We start from the raw sequence: 15,157 nt of genomic DNA on the forward strand, positions 1-15,157 counted from the left end.
CCAAGCAGGAAGCCCGACGTGGGACTGGGTCCCGGGTCTCCAGGACCACACCCAGGCTGCAGGCGGCGCTAAACCACTGCGCCACCGGGTCTGTCGTCTCTCTCCTTCGGCCCCTAAACCCTGAGCTTGCTCTGTCATATACATACATAAATAAATATTTAAAAGAGGAGGAAAAACTCACATTCTCAGATTAATAAAAACTGAAGAATGTATTGCTAGCAGATTTGCAGCTTGATTATTTTAAAATGTGAATTGTAATCCTAAAAGCAGGTGGGCACTAAGAAAATATATTAATACTATAGAGAAATGACAAGAGTTAAAAAATAACACACAAGGAATATTTAATACCAAATGCTAATAATAGAGGAATACAAGAACAAAAAAGACAAAAGACATGTAGAAAACAAATACCAAAATGACAGAAGTCCTCATCAGTAATTGTATCACTTGTGAAAGTATTAGAGGTTCTGATTAAAAGGCAGAGGTTGCCAGAATGAACTAAAGAAAAACATGGTCCAACTATATGCTAAAAGAGGCTCACTTTATTTATTTTTTTAAGATTTTATTTATTTATTCATGAGAGACAGAGAGAGGGGCAGAGACACAGGCAGAGGGAGAAGTAGGCCCCATGCCAGGAGCCCAACACGGGACTCGATCCTGGGACTCCAGGATCACGCCCTGGACCAAAGGCAGGTGCCAAACCGCTGAGCCACCCAGGGATCCCAGAGGCTCACTTTAAACTCAGACATGCATAGGCTAAAAGTAGAAGGATGGAAAAAAGATGTTATCATGCAAAAGACAGCTGAAATAATTATATTAATAACACAGAAATGTGATAAAAATAATTACTACTGACAAGAATCCTTTATAATGATAAAAGACTCACTCCCTCAAGAAGATATAGCTACTATAAATATATATGCACCTAAGAACAGAGCCCCAAAACAAACTATGAGAAACAAAACAGAATTGAAGGGAGGTAGACAATTCTACAATATACTTATCCTTCTCCAATAAGCCTCTTTTCAACTGGTAGCAGTTATCACTATTTTCTCTTTTCTCACATTTAATAATCACCAAGTCCTGTCAATTTTATTACACTATTAATTTTTGATCTGGCCTCACATATTCTTACAAATTCGGTTCTAGTTAAGATCTTGTCAACAATCCCTATCATCTTCACTAAGTGGTCTCAAAATTATTCCATATAAGTCTCTTCTCCCTACAAATACCAAATGTCTAAAATAAAAAGATGACCATCTGATTAACTGCTGAAAACTTTTAGTGGTTCCTCATTTCCTAAGGCTGTGGGAAAAACAAAATTAAATAGTGTATAACATACTATGATAACCAATCTCTGTCTACCATTAAAAAAAAAAATCTACTGTCATAAATATTATCATTCCAAACACTGAACTGCCTGCAGGTCCTGACATATGATACTTTCTTTTTTTGTAGGAATTGGGTTCTAGTTCAGGTTAAAAATTTTGACTCTGCTCTACCTACTTACTAGCCATGTAATTTTGGGCAACTTCTCTCTTCAATTCTGTTTCTTCATTTTTAACTAGGAATAACAGAGATACCTATTTTATGTTACTGTTCAAAGGATTAAAAGAGAAAATGAATGAAAAAAAAAAAGCATTTAGAAAACTCCCTGGGCACTGAAAGGACTCAGAAATATTAGTTGTGGCTGTTGCTGCCTGTCTGAGTTTGTTTACTCTACTGTTCCCATGGCTCCTTCTTACTGGTCACTAATCACTTAACTTGGCTCAAGGAATGAAGTTTGGACCTTAGTAAAGAAGGCCCTCATAAGACTTAAGTTTAGTCCTTATTTATAAAACGATAGGGTTGCATGAAATCATTTTTACAAGTTCCTCTAGCTGTATATCCTATTATCCTTGGAAGAGTTAAGAGAAGTGCTGTATGATAGACACTGAGGCATATGTATGAGGCTGAAAAGAAAATGGTTTTGGATTTTTAAAAAGAGAGACAGAGAAGAAGAAGAAAAAGAAGAACCATAATCTCTCCCTTTTTATGTTACAATTTCCCAAAGAAGAGTTTGTCTCCCACTTCAAAACCTTATGTTTTCATTTATACAGAGTAAAATCACTCTTTTTTGGTATACGGCTCTATGAATTTTGACAAATGTATTAAATCTCTTAGTCATCATCAAAATAAAAATATGGAAGTTGGTATCACTTCCAAAAATTCCTTCATGATGCCTCCTTATAGTTGGGTTCTTTTCTCCCTATGCCCTAGAAAACAATAATCTGTTCTCTGTCTCTGGAGTTTTTAATTTCCATATTATGTCATATATAAGTGAAATCATACAACAGGTAGTCTTTTGATGGTTGATGGTGGGATCGCTCACTTAACACAAAGCATCTGAATTTCATCATTGTGGTTGTATTAATAATTCATTCCTCTCTGTTGGAGGCAGTACTCTCTTGTTTTTCTACATGTGGCTGGTCAATTCTGACAAATGGTCAAACCATTTCTTGAAGACTGTTCTTTCTCCATAGAATTATTGTTGCATAATATCTGTGTGGGTCAATTTCTGAATTCTCTTCTTGGTCTTATCTATGTGTCCTTCTTTTTCACCAAAACCTCACAGCATTGAAATACTGTAGCTTTATAAGAAAATTTAAAATCATTTAATGTCAATCAGCTAACTTTGTTTTCTAAAAACTGTTTTGACTATCTAATTGTTTTGCCTTTCATATAAATTTTAGAATCAACTTACGATCTACAAAATACTCCCGCAATTTTAAGAAGGAATGCACTGAATCTGTATATATATATATGGAGAACTGATATCAAAACAATATGGGCCATGGAATCCACTAAATGGTATATGTCTACATGAATAAATCATCTTTAATTCTTTCATCAATGTTTAGTTTTCAATATAGATATCTTGCATATATTTTGTTAGACTTACAACAAAGTATTTTATTCTTTTCACCCTATTAAAAATGACACTATTAAGCTACTTGTATCTAGTTGTTCATTGCTAGTATGTAGTTAAGACAATTCATCATATATATATATATTTTTTATATAAATTTATTTTTTATTGGTGTTCAATTTGCAAGCACATAGAATAACACCCAGTGCTCATCCCGTCAAGTGCCCATCACCCAGGCACCCCCCCCCCCCGCCCACCTCCCCTTCCACCACCCCTTGTTCGTTTCCCAGAGTTAGGAGTCTTTCATGTTCTGTCTCCCTTTCTGATATTTTCCACTTATTTTTTCTCCTTTCCCCTTTATTCCCTTTCACTATTTTTTATATTCCCCAAATGAATGAGACCATATTTGTCTCATGTTTGTCCTTCTCCGATTGACTTATTTCACTCAGCCTAATACCCTCCAGTTCATTCCATCCATGTCGAAGCAAATGGTGGGTATATTAACCTTGTATCTTGCAATCTTGCCAAACACAGCTTTTTTGTAGATGCCAAGGTATATCTAAATAGACACTTATTGTTGTCTGCAAATAAAGACACTTATTTTATTAGAATCTGTGTGGTTTTTTTTTCCTGCTTATTGCACTAGGTAGGACTTCTAGTACTAGAGTGAAGAGAGTGATAAAAATCAGTCATCTTGGGGCACCTGAGTGGCTCAGCCGGTTAAGTGTCCAACTTTAGATCTCAGCTCAGGTCTTGATCTCAGGGTTGTGAGTTCAAGGCCTGTAATGGGCTCCATGCCAACTTAAAAAAAAAAAAATCACATATCTTTTCCTCGTTCCTGATTCTATACATAAGTATTAGGTCCTTCATCATAAGTATGATATTAACTATAGCTTTTTCATAGGGACGCCCAAGTGGCTCAGTGTTTGAGTGTCTACCTTTGGCTCAGGGCATGATCCCAGGGTTCTGGGATCGAGTCCTACATTGAGCTCTCTGTGAGGAGCCTGCTTTTCCCTCTGCCTAGGTCTCTGCCTCTCTCTCTGTCTCTCATGAATAAATAAAATCTTAAAAAAATATATATATATATATAATTTTTTATAAATGTCCTCTACTTAAGAATATAACCTTAAATTCTTAGTATGCTGAGAATTTTTATCAAACTGAATGCAGATATTACCAAATACTTTTTGTATATATATTTAAGTAATCATGTGATTTTTTTTCCCTTCTGTTAATATGGTAAATTATTTCAACTAATTGACTTTAAAATGTTCACTCAGCCTTTCATTCCTGAGTCATGATACATTATTCTTTTAATATATTACTGGACTTGGTTTGATATTTTGTTGAGGATTCTGACATTTGCATTTATGAGGCTACTGGTCTGGTTTTTTTTTCCCCCTAGTAATGTCTTTGTCTGGCTTTGGCATCATGGTAATGAAGGCCTCATAAAATAGTTAAGAAGTGTTCCCTCATTTAGTCTCTAAAAAAGATTGTGCAGAACTAGTATCATTTATTACTTAATATAGAATTTTTCAATAAAACCATCTGAGCCTAGGATTTTTCTTTGTCAAAAGTTTTCCCTAAAACTCAATTTCTTTAATAGATATGGTACTATTCATGTTATCTATTTCTTCTTGAGCAAGTATTGGTCATTTGTGTCTTTTAAGGAGTTGGTCCATTTCATCCAAGTTCTCTAATTCAGAGTATAGAATTATTCACAGCATTCCTCTATTATTATATTGTCTATAGGGGCTCTCCTCTTCCATTCCTGGCATTGATAAATTTTCTTTGTCAGTCTAGCTAAAGACTCACCAATTTTATCTTTTCAAAGAAAACTAATTTTCGAGGACTAATTTTCTCTATTAGATCACTTTTCTATTTTCAATTTCATTTATTTTATCCTATTTATTACTCCCTAACTTCCTGCTTTGGGTTTAATTCATTTGTTTTTTTCTTAGTTAAGATAGAAACTTATTCTACTGAAGAATTATTGACTAATGATTCCTTGTTATTTTGTCACCCTTTGTTACTAATAAAAGCAGTCACTACCATAAATGCCCTCCAAATATTGTTATATCTACATCCCACACATCTTGATATGTCTTTTCATTCAGTTGAGAGTATTTTCTAATCTCCCTTGAGATATCCCCTTGACCTACAGGGTTAATCAGAAATGTGTTGGTTAGTTTCCCAAATTTGGATTTCTCAGATGTTTTTGTTACTGACCTCTAGTTTAATTATCTTATGATCTGAGCATACTTTGCATAATCTCTATTCTTTTAATTTGTTAAGGTATAACTTATGGCACAGAATATGGTTTATCTTCCAGAATGTTCTATGTACTTATGAATAAATTTAAGTATTGTTGCAATTGGCTTGAGTACTCTATGAACGTCAATTAGGGCAAATTGACTGATAATGTTCTATACTCTTTCTACTTTTCTACTTGTATCAATTATTATGAAAAGAGTATCAACTCTACAAGAGTAATTTGTGGATTGCTCTAGTTTACCTTTTAGTTTTATCCAGTCTTGCTTTATAGATTTTAGAACTGTTATTAGGTGCCTATTACAATTAGAATTGTTAATCCCTTCATGTAAAATGAGCCATTCCATCATTATAGAATGTCTTGTCATACCTAGTAATTTTCACTGTTTTATGAAGTCTACTTTGCTATATTAATATAGAACTTAAGTTTTCTTTTGATTAGTCTTTGCATGGCATGTATGTTTTTCCTATACTTTTAAATTTATCCATATTATGATCTTTTAAGTGGGTTTTTTGGTACACAATATTTAATTTTAATTTTTAATTTTTAATGTAATCCAACAACCTTTATCTTGTTAGGTTTAGACCATTAGCATTGTATATAATCACTTACTTGATTAGATTTAAGTCCATAATTTTGTTGTTTTCCATTTCTATCCTGTTTTTCATTTTTGTTTTTCCTTTCTCTTTCTTTTTGATTATGTGAATATTGTTTAGCATCCTATTTTAATTTATTACCCTATCACCCCAGAATCTGTATTTTTGGTAATTGACAAAGGAATTGCAATATATATAGCTAACTTTTCACAATATATATACTGTGTTCTATATTTTCACACTAAAACAAAGAAGCTTTTCAATCATACAGGTTTCTTTACCCTCTCCACTTTCCATTATATTTAACAAATATATTATATTCACATATATTAAAGACTCACCACTACTAAAATTTTTCCTTTAAACAAACACATTTTTAAAAAATTTAAGCAGAGGAATAATAGACTGCTTTATGTATTTTGTTCTTTTGTGTTAAATTCCCAATTCTCCTCTGGTATCCTTTCCCTTCAGCCTAAAAAAACTTTAAGTACTTCTATTGGAGTAGATCTGATGACAACAAATTCTTAGATTCTCTTCATCTGAAAATATTTTTGTCTTTCTTATTTAAGACACTTTTGCTGGGTATAAAATGCTGAGTTGGCAATTCTTTCTTTTTTCTTTTTTTTTTAAGTCCTCCAGTTTCTTAAGAGCATCATCCATCACTCAAATTTCTATTCCTCTATACATTACATGTCATTTGCTTTAGGTTCCTTTCAGATTTTTTCCCTTATCTTTAATTTTTAGCAGATTATCATGTATCGGGCAGGATTCCTGTCAATTCAGTTTGATATTCAATGAGCCTCATAAACCCATAATTTAGACCTAATATAGGAAATCTCAATCATTATTTTGTTAAATATTTTTCTATATCAATCTTTCCCTCTTCTCCTTCTGGGACTCCAATGACACTAATTTTATAAGTTTCACAGTTCCCTGAGACCCAGTTAATGTTTTCCACCTGATCTTTTTCTTCTGTTCTTCAGACTGTGTAATTTCTAATGATCTGTTTTCAACTTCAATGATTCTTCCCTGTTATTTCTGTTGTTAAGCACATATAAGGAATTTTTAACTTTGCATAATGCATTTTTTTTTTTCAGTTCCAAAATTACCATTTAGTTCTTTTTTAGAGCTTCAATTTTGCTTCTGGAAACTTCTGCCTTTTTATTTCAAACATATTTACCTTTACTCTATGGCTGATAGTTTTAACAGCTTCTTTATAGTCACTGTCTGATAATTCCAACATGTGGATCATCTTGACACAGTGAGATTTACTTAGATTCACAGTATGTCCAATAACTTTGGGTTGTATCCTAGACATTTTGGATATTATGTTGTAGTCACTCTGAGTCCTGTGGGGAATGTAAGTTTTTGTTTTAGTAGGTAACTAACCCATTCAGTTTCAGACTAATTCTATCTTGCCTTCTTTGGGCATGAGTTTCAATATTAATTTGTTTTCAAAGACTGTTATGTTTAGGTCTGCTCAGCACATGCTGGCAATCAGGTGATGGTTTATAAGATAGTTCAGTTCTTGAAGCCTTTATTATGGTTCTTTGGATCTGTTCTGTGCATGTACAGCTAGGGGCGAGCACAGAATTTTTGTTCCGTTAATGAAATCAGGGATCACCTTTTACAGATCTCTGCAAAATTGCCCTCATGCCTTCTCAAACCCCAGGTGTCCTTCTTGGTTCCTCTGGCCAGAAAGCCAGAATTCTTAGGTCTTCCTATACTATCCTGCACATACATATGATTGCCATAACCTTCAGAGTAAAATGGCAAGAGAGATAAATAATAGTGATTCCCTCACATTCAATGAAAAACAAGGTTCTGGGGTCCTTTGGTCAGAGATACGAGTATTTTCTCAGGTTTTTTAGGTGTCTCTGCTGCCACTACTGCAGTGCAACCTACAAACAGGGCTGGCCTCAGAGCACAAGGGCCTCTTTTCTCAGTCCTCTGGGTGGATATATATATGGTGTTTGCTGTGACACTTGCTATTCAGTGCCCACAAGGTCAATGATAGGAGACAAAGGAGGGAAAAAAATCCTATGAAACTCACTTGTGTTATGGAAAGTTATGCAAGTTTTGATTGCATCAAATTTCTGAAGACTAGAATAGAGATTATTAAGGAAGAGGATATATCTAGAAGAGAGCCAATCTATCTTCTGTAGAATTATGTAAAAGTTTCAGACTCAAAATGGGAAGAAGAGGATATAAAATATATAATAGTAAATTAAAGTCTGTACATGGACTATTAATCCTACTATCAAAAAACTGGGTCAGAATATTTGATGGTTTGTATCTACTAAAATGTGGTCCCACAGTATATTACTGAATTTTGGTAATTAGGTATCTTGCAGTATAACTCACAGTTGTCCCTATCCAATTGCCTAGAATGAAAGTCACCAGTTCATAAAACTTTTTCCTTTACTTAAACATAGTTATCACAATCATCATCAACTTGAATAAGCAAAGGACCCTGGATAATTGAGGAAAGCCTACAACATCAGAAAAAGGCAAGGTACAGACAAAAAAAAATTACCTTGGAGAAAATAGAAGTATTAAAAAATGTATATCTAGCTGGAAAACTCCGAGATTGTCAGTAAGCTCCTGCATTTCTACAATAAGAAGAGTATGCTATAAAAAATAATAGAAAGCACTCTTGGAAATTAAGAAAATATTCAAAAGAAATATCCGAATATAAAGTTAAGAAATCTCACAGAAACTAAAAGGTAAAATGACAAAAAAATAAGTTGTAAGATATTAAAAATAAATCAATATAGGGAGTCCAACTTACATGAAGTAAGACTGCAAAAAGAATAGAGAATAAAAAAGGGTGAATGAAAGAGGGTAGGAAGGGGAAGAGGGAGAACCCAAAGTTGAAGAGTCCAACCAGTCTGCCCAATAAATGAAAAACTATGTAATATACATAATTAGGAAGTTAATTAGAACATAAAAATTATTAACAGAAACTCTTACAGTCAAAAGAAAACCAGAATGGGAGTATGTAAAAAGCACAAGGAGGTAATCTAAAACAACTTCTAAAGTGGCCAAAGATGGAACAATTTGAGCAAGAAAATAATGACAATATTGGATTATAACCCCAAAATAAAATAAATACTCATGGGTCCATATAAATGAATGATTAAATAAGCAAATAACTGGAGAAAAAGGTATAAATCTTCCTTGCACAAGAATCGAAAGAAATTGAAAATTGTACAAGGAAAGAGCAAAACAGAAACGACTTTTAAAACAGCAAAGTAATTGCTGTAGGCCAGAAATAATGAGGAATGCTAAAAGGGAAACATTAGAATTTTCTTTACAGAGAAATATGATATTTGCATAGATTCAAAGAATCCTCCTTCCCTAACCCACCTCACACATTTACTAAAACTAGTTTTAATAAATTCTTTGCCACTTCTCCCTCCACAAGGTGAAGCTTACTTCACTGCCCCTTCAGTGTAGAATGGACTTAGTAGTGCCTTGCTTCTAATAAAGAGTATAGAAAGTACCAGAAAAAAAAAAAAAAAAAAGAGTATAGAAAGAAAAAAAACAACAACTTCACAATGGAGATACCTGGCATACACTATCTTAATGAATTCACCAGCAGTAAGACACACTGACATGGTATACTTCTTGATGAGATGAAAAAGCACAATGATGTCTATGATATACTTCTCAACAGCTCATAATCTCAGTCTAATCATGAGAAAATAAGCCCAAATTGGAGGGTAGCCTATAAAGTACCTAATTTTCAAAACTGCCAAGGTAAGAAAAAACAACAACAAAAAGAGTAAGGAAATTTCAGATTACAGGAGACTAAATAACCATAAGAAATGCAATGTGGGGGATCCCTGGGTGGCGCAACGGTTTGGCGCCTGCCTTTGGCCCAGGGCGCGATCCTGGAGACCTGGGATCGAATCCCACATCAGGCTCCCGGTGCATGGAGCCTGCCTCTCCCTCTGCCTGTGTCTCTGCCTCTCTCTCTCTCTCTCTCTCTGTGACTATCATAAATGAATAAAAAAATTAAAAAAAAAAAAAAAAGAAATGCAATGTGGTATTCTGGACTGAATCCTGGAACAGAAAAAGTATTATTTGTGGAAAGGTCCGTAATTTAATAACTAATATTACACCAATGTTAGCTTCTTAGTTTTCATAAGTTATGTGGATTATGTAGTATTAGACGAAGCTGCATAAAGGGTACATAAGAACTCTCCGTACTATTTTTACAACTTCTTCTGTAAGTGTAGAATTATTTCAAAGAAAAAATACAAATAAATAAGTAAGTAAATACGCTCTTAAAAGTTGACAGGAAAATCAGATCTACAAAAAAGTAAGAAAAGAGTAACAATGGACTTCATACTAGTAAAACAGATGTAAGAAAAGGATAGAGCACTGCCACTAATGTTTCGGGTATCATTTACAACCTAAAATTCTGTATTAGCCAAGCCATCTATTAAGTTGGAAAGCAATATAAAAACATTTTCAGACAAGTTACTTCCTAGAGCTGTACTGTAGGAAGCATTTCAGAATGTTTTACAGAATGAAGTAAACCAAGAAAAATGAAGGCAGAAGATCTTGAGAACACTTTATCAAAACGAATACAGCAGGGAAGAGAAGTCTCAAGATTATACCTATGCAAACTTATTAGAAAGCTGGAACCTCTGAAGAAAAGGAAAAATTGGATGGAGCTGATATTTTTTCTTGAAAAGGTGAAATAACAAAAGGAGGTGATTAAGTTAGCCAATGCAAGGGGGGGGGAAGGCAATTAGAAACTTCAAGAAAAAACAGGAAAGGATATATAATCACTTATCACATCACATAGTATAAACATAATTATTGTTTATTTTGTTTATTGGTGTTTCACTTTACGAACTAAACTAAGCTAGATGCCTGGTGACTAAACTAAACTAGGGATGCCTGGGTGGCTCAGTCAGTTAAGGGTCTGCCTTGGGCTCTGGTTATGATATCTGGAACAGGCCAGGGATCAAGCCCCAAGTTGCGCTACTTGCTCAGTGAGGTGTCTGCTTCTCCCTCTCCCTTTGCCCCACTCATGTTGTCTCTCAAATTAGTAAATAAAATCTAAAAAAAAAAAAAAAAAAAAAGGAACTAATAAGCTACTGAACAAAGGAACAGTGCTTATTGGAAAAAAGTAAACATTTTAACATCAAGAGAAAGAGAAGACGTAAAATTTTATGTAAGAGAGGTTAAGAGGTAAAACAATGAGGAATGAATGAAAGACATACATGCTAATATCTGTACCACAGAGTGGTGAGTCAAGTGATAGCATGAGGCCTGCACTTTTAAAAAAATTTGAACATCATCAGATGGTGTAAAGTGAGGTAAATTCTTAATTCTCAATGCAAGAAGGGTTAGTGTCTAATACTGACATATGGGTAACAATAAGAGTATTATTTAGATATATAACAATTATCACCGGGAGAATAAAAATGCAAAAATAGTTACTAAATTAAAAATGGTTCTCTTAGGGATTAGAACATGGGATGGGGCAAGGAATCCCCTTAAATATTTGTGGGTTTTTTTTAAGATTTTATTTATTTATTCATGAGAAAAAGAGAGAGAGAGAGAGAAAGAGAGAGAGAGAGAGAGAGAGGCAGAGACACAGGCAGAGGGACAAACAGGCTCCATGCAGAGAGCCTGACATGGGACTCTATCCTGCGTCTCCAGGATCACGCCCTGGGCTGAAGGCAGCGCTAAACCGCTGAGCCACTCGGGCTGCCCCCCCCCCCCAAATATTTGTAAACGATATATAGAATAAGGGATTAATATCCAAAATATATAAAGAATTCAGACAACACCAAAAATAATCTGATTTCAAATGGGCAGAGGACTAGAATAGACATTTTCCCAAAGATGATGTACAAGTGACCAATAGATACATGAAAAGATGCTCAACAACCCTAATTATCAAGGAAATGCAAATCAGAACTCCAATGAGCTATCACCTCACAACTGTCAGAACGACTGGTATCAAAAAAAACAAAAAATAATTGTTGGTGAGGATGTAGAAAAAGGAATCTGCATGTACTGTTGGCAGGAATGTACTGTGGAAGCCACTATGGAATATAATATGGAAATTCCTTAACAAATTAGAATAAAAATTCCATACAATTCAGTAATTCCTCTTCTGAGAAGAAAGGAGCACTAATTTGAAAAGCCCTATGTATCCCTATGTTTACTGCAGTGTTATTTACATTAGCCAAGATCTGGAAGCAACCCCAGTATCCTCTGACAGATAAATGGATAGAGAAGATGTGGTATATATGACAGTGGAGTATTACTAAGCCATTAAAAAAAGAATAAAATCTTGCCTTCTTGCAAAAGAGGGATGATAGGAGGCATTATGCTAAGTGAAGTAAGTTACACCGAAGACAAATACCACAGGATTTCACTTAAATGTGGTATCTAAAGAACAAAACAACAAACTAACACAAAACAAAAAGTGACTCATAAATCCAGAGAACAAACTGGTTGTTGCCAGAAGGAAGTGGGGTGGAGAGATGGGCAAAATAGGTGATGGGAAGGAATTAAAAGGCACAAACTTATGGTTATAAAATGAGTATGTCACAGGGATGTAAAGTACAGCACAAAGAATACAGTCATAACTTTGTACAGTGACAGATGCAATCACTTATTGTGGTGAGCATTTCATAATGTATACAGAATGTCAAATCACTGTGTTGTACACCTAAAACTAACATATGTCAACTAAAATTTAAAACTAATTTTAAAAAGCAATCCCCTTAGCATTGTAACCACTTTATGATTTAATTTTTTTGATAGATTTTATTTATTTTTTGAAGTAAGCTCAACGTGAGGCTTAAACTCACAACCCTAAGATTAAGAGTTGTGTGCTCTACTGACTGAGCTAGCCAGGTGCCCCTATGATTATGCATTCCTTTGGAAACTAAAAAAAAAAATGTTTTTCCAAAAAGCAAAAAAACAAACAAAAACAAACAAACAAAAAACCCCACTATTTTCAGTAATCAATAAAAGTAACTCATATATTCATTCATATTAAGGTACTGAGTTTCTACTTAGTGTAGTGGTTGGCCTTTAAATAAAACATCGTTCTTAAAATGAATGGCCAAGGCTTTCAACTTAACATATTAAATGCTTAATCAACACTTATTCATTTCAAAAGATATTGTTTCATATTCTCTTCAAAAACTTTAATATGGGGATCCCTGGGTGGCTCAGCGGTTTAGCGCCTGCCTTTGGCCCGGGGCGTGATCCTGGAGTCCCGGGATCGAGTCCCATATCGGGCTCCCTGCATGGAGCCTGCTTCTCCCTCTGCCTGTGTCTCTACCTCTCTCTCTCTCTCTCTCGTGAATAAATAAAATCTAAAAAACAAAAACAAAAACAAAAAACTTTAATACTTAGAAGTTACTATAATCGGTCACTAAAAGTAACAGCAGCATACTGATTTAAGCTTAACAGTTTTCAATGTAACGTTTAATTACAAAATTTTGTATATAATGTATTCAAGAGGTCTGGAACACTGAAAGTAAGCTTAAAATACATTAAATTCTGAATTATTCATGCTAGTAGATTATAATGATGTGAATCTTTTTTTTTAAATAGAAAATATGCCTCCAAACCATTAATAATTTGGTTTTGAAGTATATGAGTATATAAACCCTTAGATAAATTTGTTTTTATATATCTCTTGGATTGTGGATATGTGATAAGAGAGGCTTTAGAGACTCATATTTCTCAAATAAAATGATAAAATCACAATGTGAGGTTCCAAATCAAAGAAAGGGGCAATTTTTCTTGGGCTTCCCTAACTTGTCCCACTGCTAATCCAGAGCAGAAATACTGTATCCTATCATACTGATATTAACAGCAGAGCATTTTTTTAAAACAGACATCAACACAGTTATGGGATTAATCACACTATGTATGTATGTATGCCAGTATCAATGGTGAGGTGGCATTATTAGAAGCTCCAATGCAATACCATATGGGAACCTTTTAAAAATTTTTTTAACTAAAATTCTTAGTTTTAGCATTATGCTAACTAAGGGATTCAGCCAGTATACTAAGACTCATCTGCCTACTAATTTATGTACATATCAAACTAAACTTTTAATAAATTTAACAACTATTTTTTGTTCTCTGAGACTATTTTCTAATCTGTAAAATGGAGCTAATATCTATCTCACAGTGTTACTGTTAGAATCAAAGGAGATTATTTATTTGAAACATGTGATGTATGGTAGCTGATCAATACATGTCAATTCTATTTCCTCTTCTCTCTCCCATGTACCTTGGTATAAGTTCAGGGGTAAAGTCTAATTTGAAAGATTATCCCAACTATTAATTTATTCAACAATTAAATACTGAAACTCAAATGTGTATCAGACATATTCTAAGTAGAGAGGGTAGTGGTTCTATGTAAAACTTAGAAAAAGGGACAAAACCCACAAAAAAAACCCACTTTAAAGCATTAGAAGAAAATGTTTTTAAAAACTTTATGATCTTGAGGAGTGCCTAGGTGGCTCACTCAGTTAAGCATCTACCTTTGGTCAGGTCATAATCTCAAGATTTTAGGATTGAGCTCTGTGTCGGGCTCCCTGCTCAGCAAGGAGTCTGCTTCTCCCTCTCCCTCTGCCTCCCTCAACACCCTGCTTGTGCTCTCTCCCATATACTTGCGCTCGCTCGCTCTCTCTTGCTCTCAAATAAATAAAATCTTAACAGAAACAAACAATTTTATGATCTTAGGATAGGAGAGTATTTCATTAAAAATAAGAAAAGCAAAGGACAAAAGAAAAAAACATATCTGACTAAATAAAAATGTAAAATATCCATGTGACATAAAATAGCAAAAAGATAAAGACTAGCAATATAGGAAGAAATTTTAACATATAAATCAGTAAGAAAAAGGAAAACAACCCAAAAGAAAACTGAGCAAGGAAATAATCAACAGAAAAAGAAATATAAATAACCAACAAACATAAAAAGACGCTTAATCTCATGGATAGCCAGGAAAACGACTACTTAAAAAAATGAGAAACCATTTTAGATTTACAAAAATGTTTTTTCTTTTAAGCAGTAAGAGTATTTATCTATTTTTTAAAGTAGGCTCCACACCCAAAGTGGGGCTTGAACTCATCACCCGGAGATCTAGTTACATGTTCTACTGACTGAGCCAACTGGGTGCCCCACACCGACAATTTTCAAAAGCTAACACTACTGAATATTGGTGAACATATGGCAAAATGGAAACTCTCAGTTACTGCTAGTGAAGCAGAGATAGTAACAGCAACTCTTTAGAATTCTCCATGGTCCAATAATTCTACTTCACATACATGTTCACTGTATTTTCACAGTAACAAAGTTTGTGACAGCAAAAAATCTAAT

General features: G+C 34.1%; 1 protein-coding gene across 3 annotated transcripts in view; it reads right to left on the reverse strand.

Annotated features, from left to right (window-relative positions):
* SP4 (Sp4 transcription factor) overlaps positions 1-15,157 on the reverse strand; it is a 76,799-nt gene that overhangs the window by 9,195 nt on the left and 52,447 nt on the right. The window lies entirely within an intron of this gene.

This window comes from Canis lupus, chromosome 18 (genome assembly GCF_048164855.1).
Source record: "Canis lupus baileyi chromosome 18, mCanLup2.hap1, whole genome shotgun sequence".
NCBI classification, from domain to species: domain Eukaryota; kingdom Metazoa; phylum Chordata; class Mammalia; order Carnivora; family Canidae; genus Canis; species Canis lupus.